The 15,387-nt window shown below is 32.3% G+C and overlaps 1 long non-coding RNA gene across 3 annotated transcripts; it reads left to right on the top strand.

Moving 5' to 3' along the window:
- The first annotated feature begins 4,515 nt into the window (after positions 1 to 4,515).
- Positions 4,516 to 14,774, top strand: LOC132274998 (uncharacterized). 3 transcript variants are annotated; one of them, XR_009470571.1, is made up of 6 exons: positions 4,517 to 4,868; positions 5,346 to 5,470; positions 8,520 to 8,674; positions 9,748 to 9,792; positions 12,049 to 12,116; positions 14,515 to 14,774. It is a non-coding gene; the product is annotated as an uncharacterized LOC132274998 (long non-coding RNA). The 3 variants fall into 3 exon arrangements; XR_009470572.1 differs by lacking the exon at positions 5,346 to 5,470 and having other exon boundaries at positions 4,516 to 4,868; XR_009470570.1 differs by lacking the exon at positions 4,517 to 4,868 and having other exon boundaries at positions 4,875 to 5,470.
- The last annotated feature ends 613 nt before the right edge of the window (positions 14,775 to 15,387 follow it).

Below are 15,387 nucleotides of genomic sequence, written 5' to 3'. Positions count from 1 at the left end.
CCTCTCAAAGTGGCAACATAAATTGAACTTGTGATTTAGGCTCAAATTGAACTTGTGATTTAGGCTCCACAACCTCAACGTGATATAAACTAGGTTCAAGTTCACGTAAGAACATTGACTTGGGCACTGATTCAAAATACCAAATTCTGGGCTATTTTCCCACTACTGATATCCTTCCATAGAATGTGGAGTCCAGTGTACCAAGGCCTTTGCCTTGTTTGTGAACTCAAACAGAGAATTACGAATTGATTTCCCCCAGCTTCTTATAGAGGCTTGCATTTAGAAAGAATCGGTATGTCACTATGTCCATTCTGAACAGTTCAATTTACTTGCATTTTTATTCTTTTTCCAATGTCTTCACAGCAACCAGGTGGAGTATAGACTGTATAGTTCATTTGAATTCTGGCTTCGCTGGTCTTATCTTTAGCGTGTGTTTGATTATATCTCGGGGGTTCAGATCAATTTTCATGGTATACAAATGAAAGCAGAATCATTATTGGCTAATAATGATTCTGGTTGCTTGAATGTATCTTTGTACATTTTAGATTGCACCAATCAATATATATGGCTAAAAATTGTATAAAATGTCAATTCCATGATGTGGCTTGCTGCAAGTTGTCCTCCATTCAATTCATAGAGAAACTGTTTGTGTGATATTTGGTTGATTTTTCGGTACAGCTGAAGATATAATGGAGAGGCATGGATGGGATTGAAGGACCAATGATGTAGGGGTGGCAATGCTTGATTATGAATTGTGTTCGCTTCGTGTCGATATAAGGGTATTATATTAAATAGGTAAATTTAAACTCAATTTATTTAATAATCGTGTCAAGAATTTTCAACACTAACCCAGCTCGTTTATTAAACAGGTAAACGTGTTAACCCGTTTAATGATCTGTTTATCAAAACAAGACATTTAATATTTAATCAAATATTAAATAATAATAATAATAATTGTCATAATTAATCTAAATATTCAAAATAAAAAGAAAAATCACAAGGTATGTTTATGTTGAAATGACTTAACTATTCATAATAATTGAATTTAAACAGATAACATATTACATAGGTCATACTCACAATTATAACATATTGGATTAAATAGGTCATACGGGTTGAACCCTTCAACTCTAACCCGACACAATTAAGTAAACAGATTAATCGTATCGACCCTTTTATAACCCAAATTCGTTTATGTCAAACCCAAATCCTTTTAACTCGTGTTGTATTGTCGCGTCGTATCATAATTTACCACCCTAGATGTATAGTACATATTTTTACATAAATAAAAATGCACTAATATTTTGGTGGGATACAAAGTAAGGCATATATTACTTTAGAACTAAGACCCAATGTACATGATCATGAATTTAACTTGAGGCTCTTCCTATTGAACAAAACGGTTTTAAACAACTTCTATAGAATTCTATAATGAGAGGAAGGAGACAACACAAATAATAATCAGCTTCACTGATCAGTGTAGCGATCCGAATGCTAAATTAAGTAAGGAGCAGCACTGGTTATGGGATAAGGTACTAAAGGGCCTCATGGTTTTTATTTTTTTCCCGGGAAAGCATGCCTCGTGGTATTTGGAAAAGCCTTTTATCTAGGATTTAGTTTCTGAAATTGGAAGAGTTTATATGTGGCTAGCTAGAGATAGTAGAATTCTGGGAATGAAAACAGAATCAATTTACTATGTTATAACTTAGTATAGATATATAATTAAGTGTATACAGTCCATTAAATAAAACACACCAGGTATATAATGGAATTGAAACCAAAATAGATACATAATTTGGTAAATTAAACAAGCAGACTGGATGTCCCTGTCTGATATTTCATGGATAGAGACTAAGGCAACAATTTCTAATTTGGTTTTGGTGTGGGCTCTTGGAATTGCTACAACTTCGTTTACCATAAAATAGCATTTTAGCCAGTAAGAATGTGAAAATTCCAAGTTATAAACTTGTTGACATTTTCAATTTAAGCCTGATTAAGAAGTTGCTTGGCTCAACAGGCTAGTGAACAATCTAAAACTGGAAATACACTACTTTAACTTGGATTGATCAAACGTTGCATATAACTAACAAAATTGGACTATAAACTCGCGCCATTAGCCATTGGATCAAGTAGGAAGAGCACAAGCTCAATGAAAACAACCTTTTACAACTTTTTTCTCTTACTAATGGCTCCTTAAAGGGATTAAACTAAACCAGTTAGGAGAAGGGTAGCCCTAATTCCATAGCCCATAATGTCGAACAAGAAAAACATGGTTCAACTAGACATGAGACCAGCAAACAAAAATGCATTATTTTTGTTGGCTGTTGCAATTTATTTGGCCATTTTTTGTTTGGCAACAAGCTAGCAGTGGTCAATAACCATCTCCCTAACATAAACCTTACCCTGTCCCTACCTGACCCTAGTTAAATACTGATATTGAGGTCCCAATCTCATTAGTGACATAAAATTGCAACAATCTAGGCGCAAATGGGGGAGGCCTAGTGAGACACCCTTATCATTGAAACACTGATTAATCACAAATAACAAACCATTTGCATACATACCTCCATATATATATACACACACACACACACAGACATGCACACATGTGTGTGTTTGTGTGTTTGTGTATGTATAACCATGTTTGTATCAAAGGCCTTCAAACTATGGGCGGATACCACCAACCTATATACATGTAATCATACCTAATTTACCTGTCAACTGTCAAGTGATTTTAATTAGGAAGATAATACAAAGACAATATATGTTGTCTATGCTTTAAAAATTAATATAGTGCAATAATACAGGTAATTAAAGACGAAAGTATGACTCACCATGGACCATCCATCTATTCTCCACAAAGATCCAAGGTATGATTCCCTTATCTGATTTAAATTTGTGTTTAAGAAATGAATTATGGGGTCATTAGTCACGGATTGCACTTCTATCCAACATAGCTTGTATATATGGACATGCCCTGCGAGTCCTGCCACCATTGAAAATGATTAATTTCCTTAAAACCCAAAAAAAAAAAAAAAAAAAAAAAAAAAAAAAAAAAAAAAAATTTAAATAAACAGATTTGAGAGACAAATTTAGTAGCTCCAATACTTCTATATAAACTGCGTAAGAAGAATATTTAAATTGGTACTAAAAAAAATGTGGTAGTGTCATTTGTCAAGTTCTGTATTTCTTTGCAAGATTTTTTGTTTTACTTTGGTAGGATGCTTTTATGATGCGTAACTCCTATATAGACATGTCTTGCCATCATCAAAGATGATTAAATTTGATAAAGAGAATATGATGACTAGGAAGCAAATAATGTATTAAGTTTTTCTATTATTTGTTCTATCATCATTATATTGAAAACTATAATTAATATGATGATCATCATCATTATGCTTAATGTGATCCCATTAAACATATTGAAAACTTAATACATTATTTGCTCATTCATCATCATTATGCTTAATGGGATCACAATATTGTTTAATGACGAAATTTAGGCTCTTAAATGTAATATATAACGAAAAATATTAATTGCAGTCAAGAAAGATTTCACGATATTAATAGTTGGATCCGTGTGTATAGCACAGCTCCATATCAAAAGTACGATAATGGATAATGACAATTTTCCCATATGCTTGACAAAATGAATTATTGTCCTCTCTATTCTCAGTGGCCACATAAGTCGAACATCTCCATTTCACTCACGAATCTGACAAAAGAGAAGGTTTGATGCGATTCAACCTTGGTAATTATGTAAGGGTAAACTACATTGACTTTTTCTAAAATTTAGATAAATTATTATTAATTTTTTTTTTTTTTGACATCTCCTAAACTTATCGATCGGCCTAAACTTATTGGTCAGCTGCAAAAAAGTGATATTAAATATGAAGAGTCAATAATACTTTTGTATTATAATAATATATTATTTTATATTTTATTAAAAATAAAAATATTTTATATTATTTTATATTTTATTAAAAATAAAAATAAAATTATCATTTTATAAAATTTGATCAATGAAAATGTTAAAAGTCACTACAAGAAATGTGGGCTTTTACGACATAGTATTTACGGGGCCTCTTTATTTTGCCTCGTGATTACCATCATTTACGGAGTTTTTAAAAGAATCCTCGTAATTGTTACGTTAGAGGACATGCTTCCACGAGGATTTAGTAAAATCGTCGTAGAAAAATGTTTTTACGGTGTATTAAAGAGGTCGTGAATATTTAGATATATCTACGGCATATTTGTACACTTTTAACAGTATAAATGTTCCTCGTTGAAAACTTTCACATTTAAGGCATTTTTTTTCCCCCGGTAAATAAGCAATAACACTTGCCCACCAAATTGAATAGGCACAGTTAATAAAATTACTTAAAAAATATATTTAAAAAAATGAATTTAAGTCTTTTACGGTGTATTAAAGAGCCCGTGAATAAATTTCACACTTAAGGCGCCTTTTTTGCGCCTCAAATAAGTTCCACCAAAATAGCCGGCCAAACAAGGAAAAAGCCCACCAACATACTTTCCCACCGAAAAAATTTCACTCCCCCGCCAAAGTGCCAAAGCAAATAGGCAGACAAAAAAAGAAAAAAAGAAAAAACCCATTTCAGAGTTTTTCTTCCCCGAAGCTTCAACGAGAGTGTGGAAAGAGAGAGACCCGAATCTTTCATCTATCGATTTCTTTGGACGAACCGTGTTGGTGGCAGTAACTTGAGGAAAGAAAGCTTGATTTCCTAAACTCATCTTTCTCAGATTGGACTCCGGACGGTGTCGATCATTCCGTCAGCGACCAGCGAAGAAGTTAGGGTTTTCAACCAGCGACGAAAAATTGAAGTTGAATCGAGCCACCATGGACGACGGTACGTACCTTGTTGTAGTTGCCTCTCATCCTTTCCATTATCAGTCTAATCTTTTTCACAAAATTTTCTCTATATCTATACATTTTTATGCACATATGTTTGTATATATGTGTGTGCGTCTGTGAACTGATTCTTGATTTGATCTATTTGAGCGACCTATTTGTTTATACCACCTAGAGAAGAAAATGTTTATTCCCACCAAAACCCCCCCTTACTCACATGGGAAACCTTGAAAAAACAAAAACAAAAACCAATTCCCCCTAATTTTTCTTTAGTCATTTCGCAAAGAGAAGCCCTAGAACATGATACGCCGACCGCCACAGTCCTTGATTCCACTGACCACAACCTTCGTTCGCCTTGATTTGCATACTTGTCGTATTTCTACCCTCATTCAAGACTTTCAAGCGCTGCCTCATTCTAGTTCTCTCTCGAGTACTCTTATTTTCTTTTATCTCTTTCAAAATACTGCGGTTTCAGTTTGGTCGGAGAATCGAAGAGATCTGGGGCATATTTCAGAATGCTATCTTTCTCTCGGTGGGATTTCGCGATCGCCTCTCTAGCACCCCTATCCATACTACAACAACGTTCACAGCCGCCACCAGGTCAAAACCTAAATTTCCATTATTTTTTTATATTTGTATACAATTTGTTGAATTTCCTATCCTATGAGATGATTTCAATTTAACTGATAATGGAATAAATTTTCCCATAACATTGATTGTATTGCGTATTTATGAAGAAATTTTTTTTTTGCCTACATTTATATAATTCTATGGAATAGATATGCTTGTTTTTTGGAGTTTGATTGTTCGGAGTTGGGTTGGGGATGTGATGACCTGGAATAACAATTATTTCATCTTATTTAATTTTCATGTTTCATTTCTTTGTTTCTTATGATGGTATGTAGGTAGATGCCAAAGGTTTTCACATTAATTACATTTTTGGTACTCTGTTTGGGAGTTTTTCTTTCATTTCTCAGTCTTTTCTTCTTAATATTAGAATCATATCAATAAATGAAATTTCTGTATAACATAAATTCAAAAAAAAAAAAAAAAAAAGAAGACAGAAAAATTTAATCAAAGATCTAATGATATCATTAAAAATATATTTTGCTATCCTTTTTGTTCTTGTTCTTCCCTTTACTGAAATTAAGTGTTGTCCCATTTCAAAATTTCTGATTTTCATTATTATTTTCTGAGTTTGCAAGCAGTTTTGGATCTACTCCTAAAATGCTCAATTCCAATTGGTTGCTAAAGATATTCGTTGTCTATTACTTAGTAAAACTTAAAAATTAAAAGATATTCTTTGTGTATTCAACTTAGATGGACACATGTTCTATCTAATAGCCTTCTCTAATGTGTTATGTATTGTCAAAAGTATCAAATAGAACTATAGAAGATTGAGAGTATCCAACTAGGTAGAAAATAGGTACCAACATTCAAAAAAAAAAAAAAAAAAGAAGAAGAAGAAGAAGAAGACGGGTTTCAAACCCTACTGGCATGGGCAAAATTAAAACAAACATTCATCAAAGTCCCTAATGTATGTGAGTTGTGATAATTGAAATGCTCTCTTTACCTTCCCAGAAACTTGATATTACAAGTACTGCATGAATATTATACAACATATAAGAATTTCTCTCTCTAAAACATATTCAGCAATGCAGTTCATTAGCAATCAGAAATTCTAATTAGGACTTGCTATTTTATTTCCAACGTATCCCTAAATTTATTATGGATAATGACCATAAAGATTCAGGACCAATGCTGGACCATATAGACATATAAACATGGAAAGAAGCTTAACAGTGAGCGGTGCGAAAACAATCCATGTTGTGAAGGTTCATGAATTTTCCCATCTGCTCTAAAAACTTAGAGATTTTAAAAATATATGCATATACAATAAATAACACATTTTAGGTTCCACTTGCATACATTGCATTTACTACCACTTGCTCTGATCTCCCACCTGCATACATTGTATTTACTACCCAATTCTCAATTATTTAGAAGTTCAACACTTAATATCCAACTCAACTGATCTTGAAGATCAACATTTTGTGGTAGATTTTTAATTTCATGAGTTAGTTTCATTTGTATTCTTGAAAGTGAAAGAAGAATGATAGATGTTGTCCATATTTCCATATTGATTGTATTTATGGGCATTTCTTTTTTTAAAAATTCTTGCCTGCTAAGTTTGAATATTTAGCTAAGAATGAAACTTATTTGAGTAATTAATATTAGTTTTGGTGGTGGTATGGGTTGCTACTTTTCATATAGTTGGTTGATTCGTACTTATTTGAGGAACTAAGATTTTAATGAGATAGAGAGCTTTTCTTGGCTATTATGTTAAGCCTTGCTGGGGATTTTATTTTATTAATTAGATTAAAGAGATTTATTATTTATGCATGTCTAAATATTGCTTTGTTTGAGTGTATATATTTACATTTGGAATAAAATTTTTTGTAAATTACATAGGTGCCAGGCTGACTTCACACATGGAGGTGCTTTAACTAAGTTTTGGTGGTTCATGGATGTTGTTTTCAACAATGGTGTATAGATTATAGTTAATACATTAGTTAAATGAACATTGGTGTACTAGACAAGTCTTTTTACATACTGAATGGTTATTTATGGTGCACATGAGTTTTGCCCTTTAAATATTTGTTTAATTTTGTGTTTTGGTTTTGGTTAATGAAGTTTGTTATTTGTTCTTAGATGTGACTAATTTTTTTGAGGTATATTTCCTACATTTGTTATGGCGGAGTGATGATACTTGAAAATTAGATGTTATTTTGAGTTGGCGGCAACTAATATTTAGTTGGAATGTAGAATTTGAGTTGAATATTTATAATGAATGATATATTTTATTCATTTATTTGGAATGGTTATGATAAAATATTCAGTTTCTTAAGTCCCAAGAAGAATAAATAGTGAAGCCTTCACTATATATGACAATGATAAAAGTGTTTTCATAATCCCATTCTCACACACATCTCTAGAAGCAAATTATATAAATTGTAAAATTATAGATGGGAATGATTCACTAAGAAGTCTGCTTATCAATGTTAAAGATATGTTTTGACTTGGGTCTTTAATTATTAAAGAACTATTAAAAATCAAAAACATATGTTCTCAATGTATTGATACATTGAAGTAGTGTTGGAGACCTATACAAACGTTTTAGTATCAACCATACACTATGGAAATGGCTTATTTGCAAAAGCTTTTGTTCTTCATAGGTCACATAGATTTGAGTCTTCCAATAGAAAATGGGAAGAAACAACTGTGTTTATTATTATTAATTATTTTTTTCAAAGATTTGACACATTTCCAGTGTGTTTAGTTGAGTGTTAGCATGTCAAACTTGAACTAAAACAGTTCCAGTTAGAGGTATTGGCCAGTGCTTAGAACTGCTGCTGCTGATGATGATACCACCACTATTAATAATAGTTCATTATATTGAATGCCTGGGCTGGCATCATATTATTGTTTTATTTATTATTATTATTATTTTTTAAGTGGCAACATGTATCTTAGTAATTTTGCATCTTAATTATTCGAATATGTTGAGAAAATTTGGCATTCATTTTTTCCTGCTCGGTCTTTCCAATTAATGTTGGAACAAAACTGAAATTTTGAAATGGTTTTGTAGGATGTGATTGATAGAGATTTGTGTGAGCAGTTCCTAGCATTGCCGCTGGATCTGCAATGAAAAATTGCAAATGAATTGGACATAACTCCAACAGAGATTTTGAAGAAACTTGAAGAAGTTCGAAATAAGACCATTTGAGAATTATTAGTCCTAAGGTACATTAATCCTCTACTAACCAACTTAGACATGTCTTTTTAGCATGGATATGTATTTATATATTGTGAACGTAATTTTTATGTTTATGTTATACTACACAGAAAACTGGTGGTAATAGTTTACAATCGGTCATGCATTTGTTTTTTCTTGATATGTCTTTCTTGTTATGTGGTTTTTTTTTATCTATAATAGCTATCAAATCTGTTCTATAGAAAATTGCACCAGGGTGGACATAACGTGAATGGAACAAGGTGCATCTTTTGGAGTATGGGTCTGAGTACTCGACATGCTAGAAGAAGCCAATAAAAATGAATAAGAAAAAATAAATGATAGGAAATTGAATGAGAAGGGACATAACAGAGAACATAATACCATTATACAGATGTTGTAGCATTATATAGATGTTGAAGGAATTGTAGAATTAGAGATGGGAATGATTCACTAAAACTTACTAAAAAAGTTTCATATGTAGAAATCAAAAATAGAAAAAAGCATTTCTAAGAAAAATGGGAAGGTAGAGAAAAGGTCAATAATTATGTCAGACCATTGTAAGATAAAAATGTAACCAAAATGTGACCAATAGATGAGGTTAATTGGAGTATATATGACTTTAGAAGAACAATATTTCTGAAAGCTAGTTAATTGGAAAAATAACCATTTGCAGTTTAATTTTGTTAGGGTGGAAGAAAGATAATAATTGTACTATAATCTTTATTGATATATATATATATATATATATATATATATAATTTTCTTTACATCCTTAGTGGGGGAAAAAAAAAAAATTGCATTATGAAGGGCATCTAGAGCACATCCAAACCTTGCCCTTCTTTAGAGAAGACAAAGGAAGAACGCTAGTAGGGAGGGAGTGGCAACAACGGCATTAAGCAACTCTCTGAAAATAGGTGGAGCTGCAGTTGTCTTTACCCCCATCCTGAAATTTTCCTTTAGGAGAATATAAATGGAAATTCCACAATCTTGAGGCCGATTTTGTTAGTTGAATTGAATCTTTCGTGTTAATTTTTGTACTAAAAATTCCAACTCTTTTCTGTAAAATCAATTTCTTTTGCAGGTAAATTCATGCCTGTGATAAAGAAGGCAATGGTAGAGCTTGAAGGTAAAGATCCTTTTATTGCAATCACACACTTATGTTTGGTGGAATTGATTATCTATTGTCGTGTCACTGGATGCAACGAAATTTTATGGTGTAATGCACTAATAATTAATTGCAATTGGCATGAACCCTGACTTACATAAATCTGAACCAACCAAAATGTAATAATTTTTTTTCCTAAATGTAATAATTAATTGTAATTGAATTGATTTCTCAGCTACATTCTTTTGTTTTTGATTTTCTTAGTCATGTAATATCAAATTACCATTACACAGATAAAGAACATAGCAATGAAACAGTTGAATTTCAGTCACAGCACACACTCAGCAGGCTTTTTAAACTGAAAACCTTATTTAGTGAGGTTTATGAGGTCAAAACAAGAACAAACCAATTTTCTGGTTTATAATCAACTTCAACAGCTTCAAATCATCAATACAATCATGCTCAGATGATGTACAAGCATAGTACAGCAAGATTATATCATGATAAACTCAGTTCCAACAGTATAAACCAGAAAAACAAGTTAAATTGAGGGTTTGAGATATGAGATTCTATACCAGCTTTGATATGTGTTCCCAAATGACTTCAGCTGATATAAACCACCAAGATACACTTGCTCACCCCTTGTTCTAGTTTAAGAAATAGCCACAACAAATTTTCACTTTCTTAGTCTCATTTTTCACCATAAAATCAGCTTCACAGCCCCTTATAGTCTTCATTAGATTAGCACCTTTGTATGTTGATTCCAGAGCTCAAACACAGCACAACTCTTCAAAGAATCACTTTGAAATCATCCTGAACTATTAGCTTTCGAGGACCTTTTCATTTTCAGCTCATGAGGTTCATTTTTGGCTCTCAAAAAGTGCACACTCTCAGCTCTAAAGCTTATTTTCAAGTTCTCTCTTGTACACCCTTTTGCTGCTGCTTTAACAGCATATATATATCAAGAAATTGTTGCCCTAGTGTGGATGAGTATTCTCCATCACTGGCCAATTGTAGATACTAATATAATCTGACATTGTATACACTGAATAGACCAAACAACCCCAGTGCAGCCCTAGCTTGTATCACACAAACCACCTTTTTCTGCAGCCTACATTGTCATTGTACAATGCTGATACAATTAAGAGCTTCATTTTTCTGTTATTATCCTATCACTCTAGGACCACTGTTCATGTGGCTCAATGTAGGGGGGTCTTTTATTGCACAATGAAAATACTAAGAAATACCAGAATTGCCCTTAACAAGGATATATATTACTGCAATGGCTGTGATGTATATATATACCTGATAATAACCTCTGTGGTGTATTGCAGCATATAGTAAGAGTATAACACATACACACTCATGAGTATAATGACTGAAATGCCCCTGAATTGCCCTTGTGATACCAATATAGATAGAATAACCATGAACCCTTTTGGTTAACATTTGACATTAAAAAGGCAAACCTCACTTAGAACCAACAAATACAAGAAATTTTCCAATCCTTACATCCCGAATTCTCAGAAAAGGGGGCTCCAATGCATCCATTGAGAATGATGAACTCGGACTGTTGCTTGAAACCCCATCCGATCGCTCCAGTAGCCTTTGTATCTCCTTCTCTGCCTCAATGAGCTGTTCCTTGAGCTTTAGTACCTGTTTAAATATCAAGTCTTATGTTAATTAATTACGAGATTAATGAGTTTAAAAACTTAGGAGCTAAGAATTATAATATGGGATCATGAAATGCCATGTGTTGCTCCACCCAGCTACCTTAAAGAACTATGTACGGACTCTTGTGAATTGATGAAACATGTAGAACTGTTTTGCTTTCTTGTGCCTTGGGAGACACTTGTGTTCTTATCAACTTTCCTTTTTTCTTGTTAATTAGTCTATTTTTATAGCAATATTAGCTACCTTAAACAAATATTAATCCATAAAAAATAAAATAAATAAATAAATAAATAAATTATGGTAAGGTCTAGGGAGTGGAGTGCAGGAGGTTTCTTTTATGTGCGAATATAAATAATTTTTCTATAGGTTTCTTTGATGATATCTTGGTCAGCGACTGTCCTTTGTATCGAGCAAGCCTAAATGGAAATTTTTATCTTCGTGATGCTAACACAAGCTTAGTTGTATGGCCTAAGAAATATGTGAAAATTATTCAGGTCAATTAGTCATTCATTAACTTATTATTATATTTCTTAAATTAGTCGTACGATCTGATTTTTTATGTATTTGTTGGCATTACATTTTTGAAATATTTTTTCCTGACAGGATTGATTATCACCAATTCATTAGGAGTAGAAGAATCAGAATTTCTATGGTTCCAGTTTACAACAAAGGTCAAATACTAAGCTTCTTTTATGATTGCACAATTTTAATGTTTTTTATACTCATACTTAGGGAGGTCACATGCCTTTAAGTGACCAATTTTGTGATGTATCTTGAACTTTATTACATTATTGGTACATCGGCCCGTGTGGAGGCCATTTTTATTTCTTGTTTTAAAATATTGAAAGCATGGGAGTATGGGATCATCGTATGTAGAGGTTTTGATTGATTGTTGTGAAGGAGAAGTTGTTGATATGTTGTTTATAAAATGAAGCAAGATTTTGAAAAGAAATTCTGTCCGTCCCTAATTGTTGCGTGCCAAAAGAGCTTTAGGGACAGTAAAATATGACTGTGACTAAAAAACTCAACTTTTAAGGACAGTATTTATTGTCCCAAATAATACCGTCCCTAATAAATTTTAGGGACGGTAGAGATTGTCCCTAATACTTTATATATTAAGGTCAGTTTTTATGAACGTCCCTGATGCATATAATTTTGAGGACAGCATGTACCGTCCCTAATACACTAATTTTATTTATTTATTTTTTTATATTATTTTTTGGACCACATGCACCATGTTCTTTCTTTGGTATCAACATCATCACCATGTTCTCTTTTTAAAAACTTCCAAAAAACAAAAGAAAAAAAAAAAAGAAAAAATTCATCATATACAAAACAATAAAATAAGCTTTAAACCAAATCTAACAATAGCCATCAAAACAAAAATAAATCCACCACATCGGTCTCTGGAAAAGTAGAAAGTGATATAAGTTTATACATGTATATGTGTAGAGAGAGAAAGAGGGGCCTTCATGGAAAAGTAGAAAGAACTCACAATTGTTGGAGATGATAATCAGAAACCTGAAGCTGAAGAAGGTCAAATGGTCGATGTGGTCGAAGAAGAACTCACCACCGATGAATGCAGGGAATAATTATAAGAAGTATATCTAATTCTTGAGAATCAATCCCAGTAGAATAATTTCAAACATTCAATATATTAAAAATATAAGATATGTTGTGTCTATACAAGAACAAACTAGTTAGCTAGGATGAGGAGACGATCACAGCTATAATAGGGGAGTAGTGTCTAATATAAAATGTTTGAAAAAAGTTAAAATAAGGTGCATTACATTGTAACATTTATTGAGTTCTCCGTTTTTTTTTTCCAATTATTTATCTATTTTTTTTGGGTACAACTTCTGAGAGGACCTGATCCTATGACAAAGACTATAACTCGGCGGGGCAAACCCAAAGCCCAATCCAAAAAAATTGGGGTTTTGGCAGTGTTATTTGGAATTTGGTCTAGGCTTGGATTCATCCATGTTTAGCAACCCAAAATCCAACCCGAACCTGTCATGAATTAGCTAACATTTTTTTTTTCAAGGTAGAAGTGTAGATGAGTTAGAAAGTTAAGCTAGATTCTATTATTTTCCTACATTAATGCATATTCCTACATACATGGTTGAGGGTGGTGAATATATTTTTTACCTTCATTTGCTTTGTGATTTGTGGTCAAGAGATCAAGTTGGAAGTTCTCCACCTGGTTTATGAACTCTCTAGATTCTGTCATGTGACAGAATCTAATCCATTGGAAATTTTTCAACCTTGTTTTGAGATTTTTGAAAGGTTTTAAAGTGCAACTAGTTGAAATTAATCGGTTGCACATGTCATGTTGCAGAGACATTATTTTTGGATATATTTTATATTCTTTTTCAAATAAAATTAGTTGAGGTGTTCAATAGAATTTTGACAATACTTTTTTACTTTGACTTGAATGACGAGAGAGTATTAAATATCTAGGGACCGGGGTTATTCCAACCCATAAATGTTAGTTTGCAATAATTCAATGAATATAGAATGTTAATACGAATTTTTAATGGCCTGTTGCGTGAATTATATATGGATTAATTGTTATAGCCTTTTTTCCTATCTAAACCCAATTAACCACACACCCTTAGCATTAATATCATATACAACGAAAACTAGACAAATCTTTCAAATTAAGTGCAGTCCTTGTTATTTATCCCCTGATCTTGTTGCAGTTAGAGTGTATGAAGAAATCATAAAATTAACATCAGCACAGTATATAAACAATTTAGCATAAATTCGTGCATGAGAGTTCCTGAATCAATACGAATCATTAAAAAAGAAAAAAAGAAAAAGTCATAGACATTATCCATCAATTAGATACAGAGGTTCTTGCTAATCCAATATCCAAAGCAGAGAGTATTTATGAATTTTATGTTTTAATCCTATGAAAAAACACAGCAAAAAAGCAAATATACAGATCTGAGAAGCACCAGAAAAAAAATTTAAATATATAAAAATGTTTGTGTTTGATTCATAAATGATAATCTTGTTATTTCCTTTTTTTATTAGCATTCTGAATTTGAGACTTGTGTGATGCAGTTACTTTCTTGGATTTTGTACCGTGGATTTTGCAGCTACTTCCTTGGATTTTGTATAGTGAAGTGGTTTTTTGACAAGTGCAGACTGAAACTCAAGTGCTAGAAGGTTTATCAATATTTCAACAGAAGTGTTAAGAAATTGATGATTTTCTTGACAAATGGATGTACTTTCTGTTTTGGAACATTGATAAATGATGAATTGTAAAAATGTTTTAACTCTTTTGATATATTTAATGGGATATGTATGTTTTTTGAATTGAATTGAATTGAATTATAGCTGAAAATGATGTGAATTATAGGTAATGGATGATTAACTGGAATTAATTAAGGGTGCATTATTTATAAAAAAAATATATATATATTTTATTTACGGGGAGCTTGAAATACCATAAATAAGTGAAAATTCTCCTTAAATAACTTTTCTACGGCATACATGGCAAGTCGTGAGAATGGTTTATATTATTTACAGATACCTAAAATTTGCCGTAGAAAAGTTTTCTACGGCATGGTTCAATGCCTCGTGAGATTATTTACGGATAGTTAAAATTCGCCTTAGAAAACTTTTTTACGGCATGTTTCTGTACCTTGTCAGATTATTTACGTGTATTTACAATTTGCCGTAGAAAAAATTTTTACGGCATCCGTCGGTACCTCGTGAGATTATTTATGGGTAGTTACTCTTCGCCGTAAAAAACTTTTCTACGGCAGGCGATGGTGTCTCGTGAATTTTCTACGGGTAGTTACAATTCGCCGTAGAAACCTTTTCTACGGCATGCCACGGCACCTCGTAGGTTAATTAAATATAATTTAATATATATAAACGAAATTATTTTCTACGGCGAATCTGTTGTTTTTCTACGAGGTAAATTTTTTC

This window comes from Cornus florida, unplaced genomic scaffold (genome assembly GCF_030987335.1).
Source record: "Cornus florida cultivar Cherokee Brave unplaced genomic scaffold, ASM3098733v1 CherokeeBrave_3.0.0_Hap2_Chr09, whole genome shotgun sequence".
NCBI lineage: Eukaryota > Viridiplantae > Streptophyta > Magnoliopsida > Cornales > Cornaceae > Cornus > Cornus florida.
This window is presented reverse-complemented; position numbering and strand designations above follow the sequence as displayed.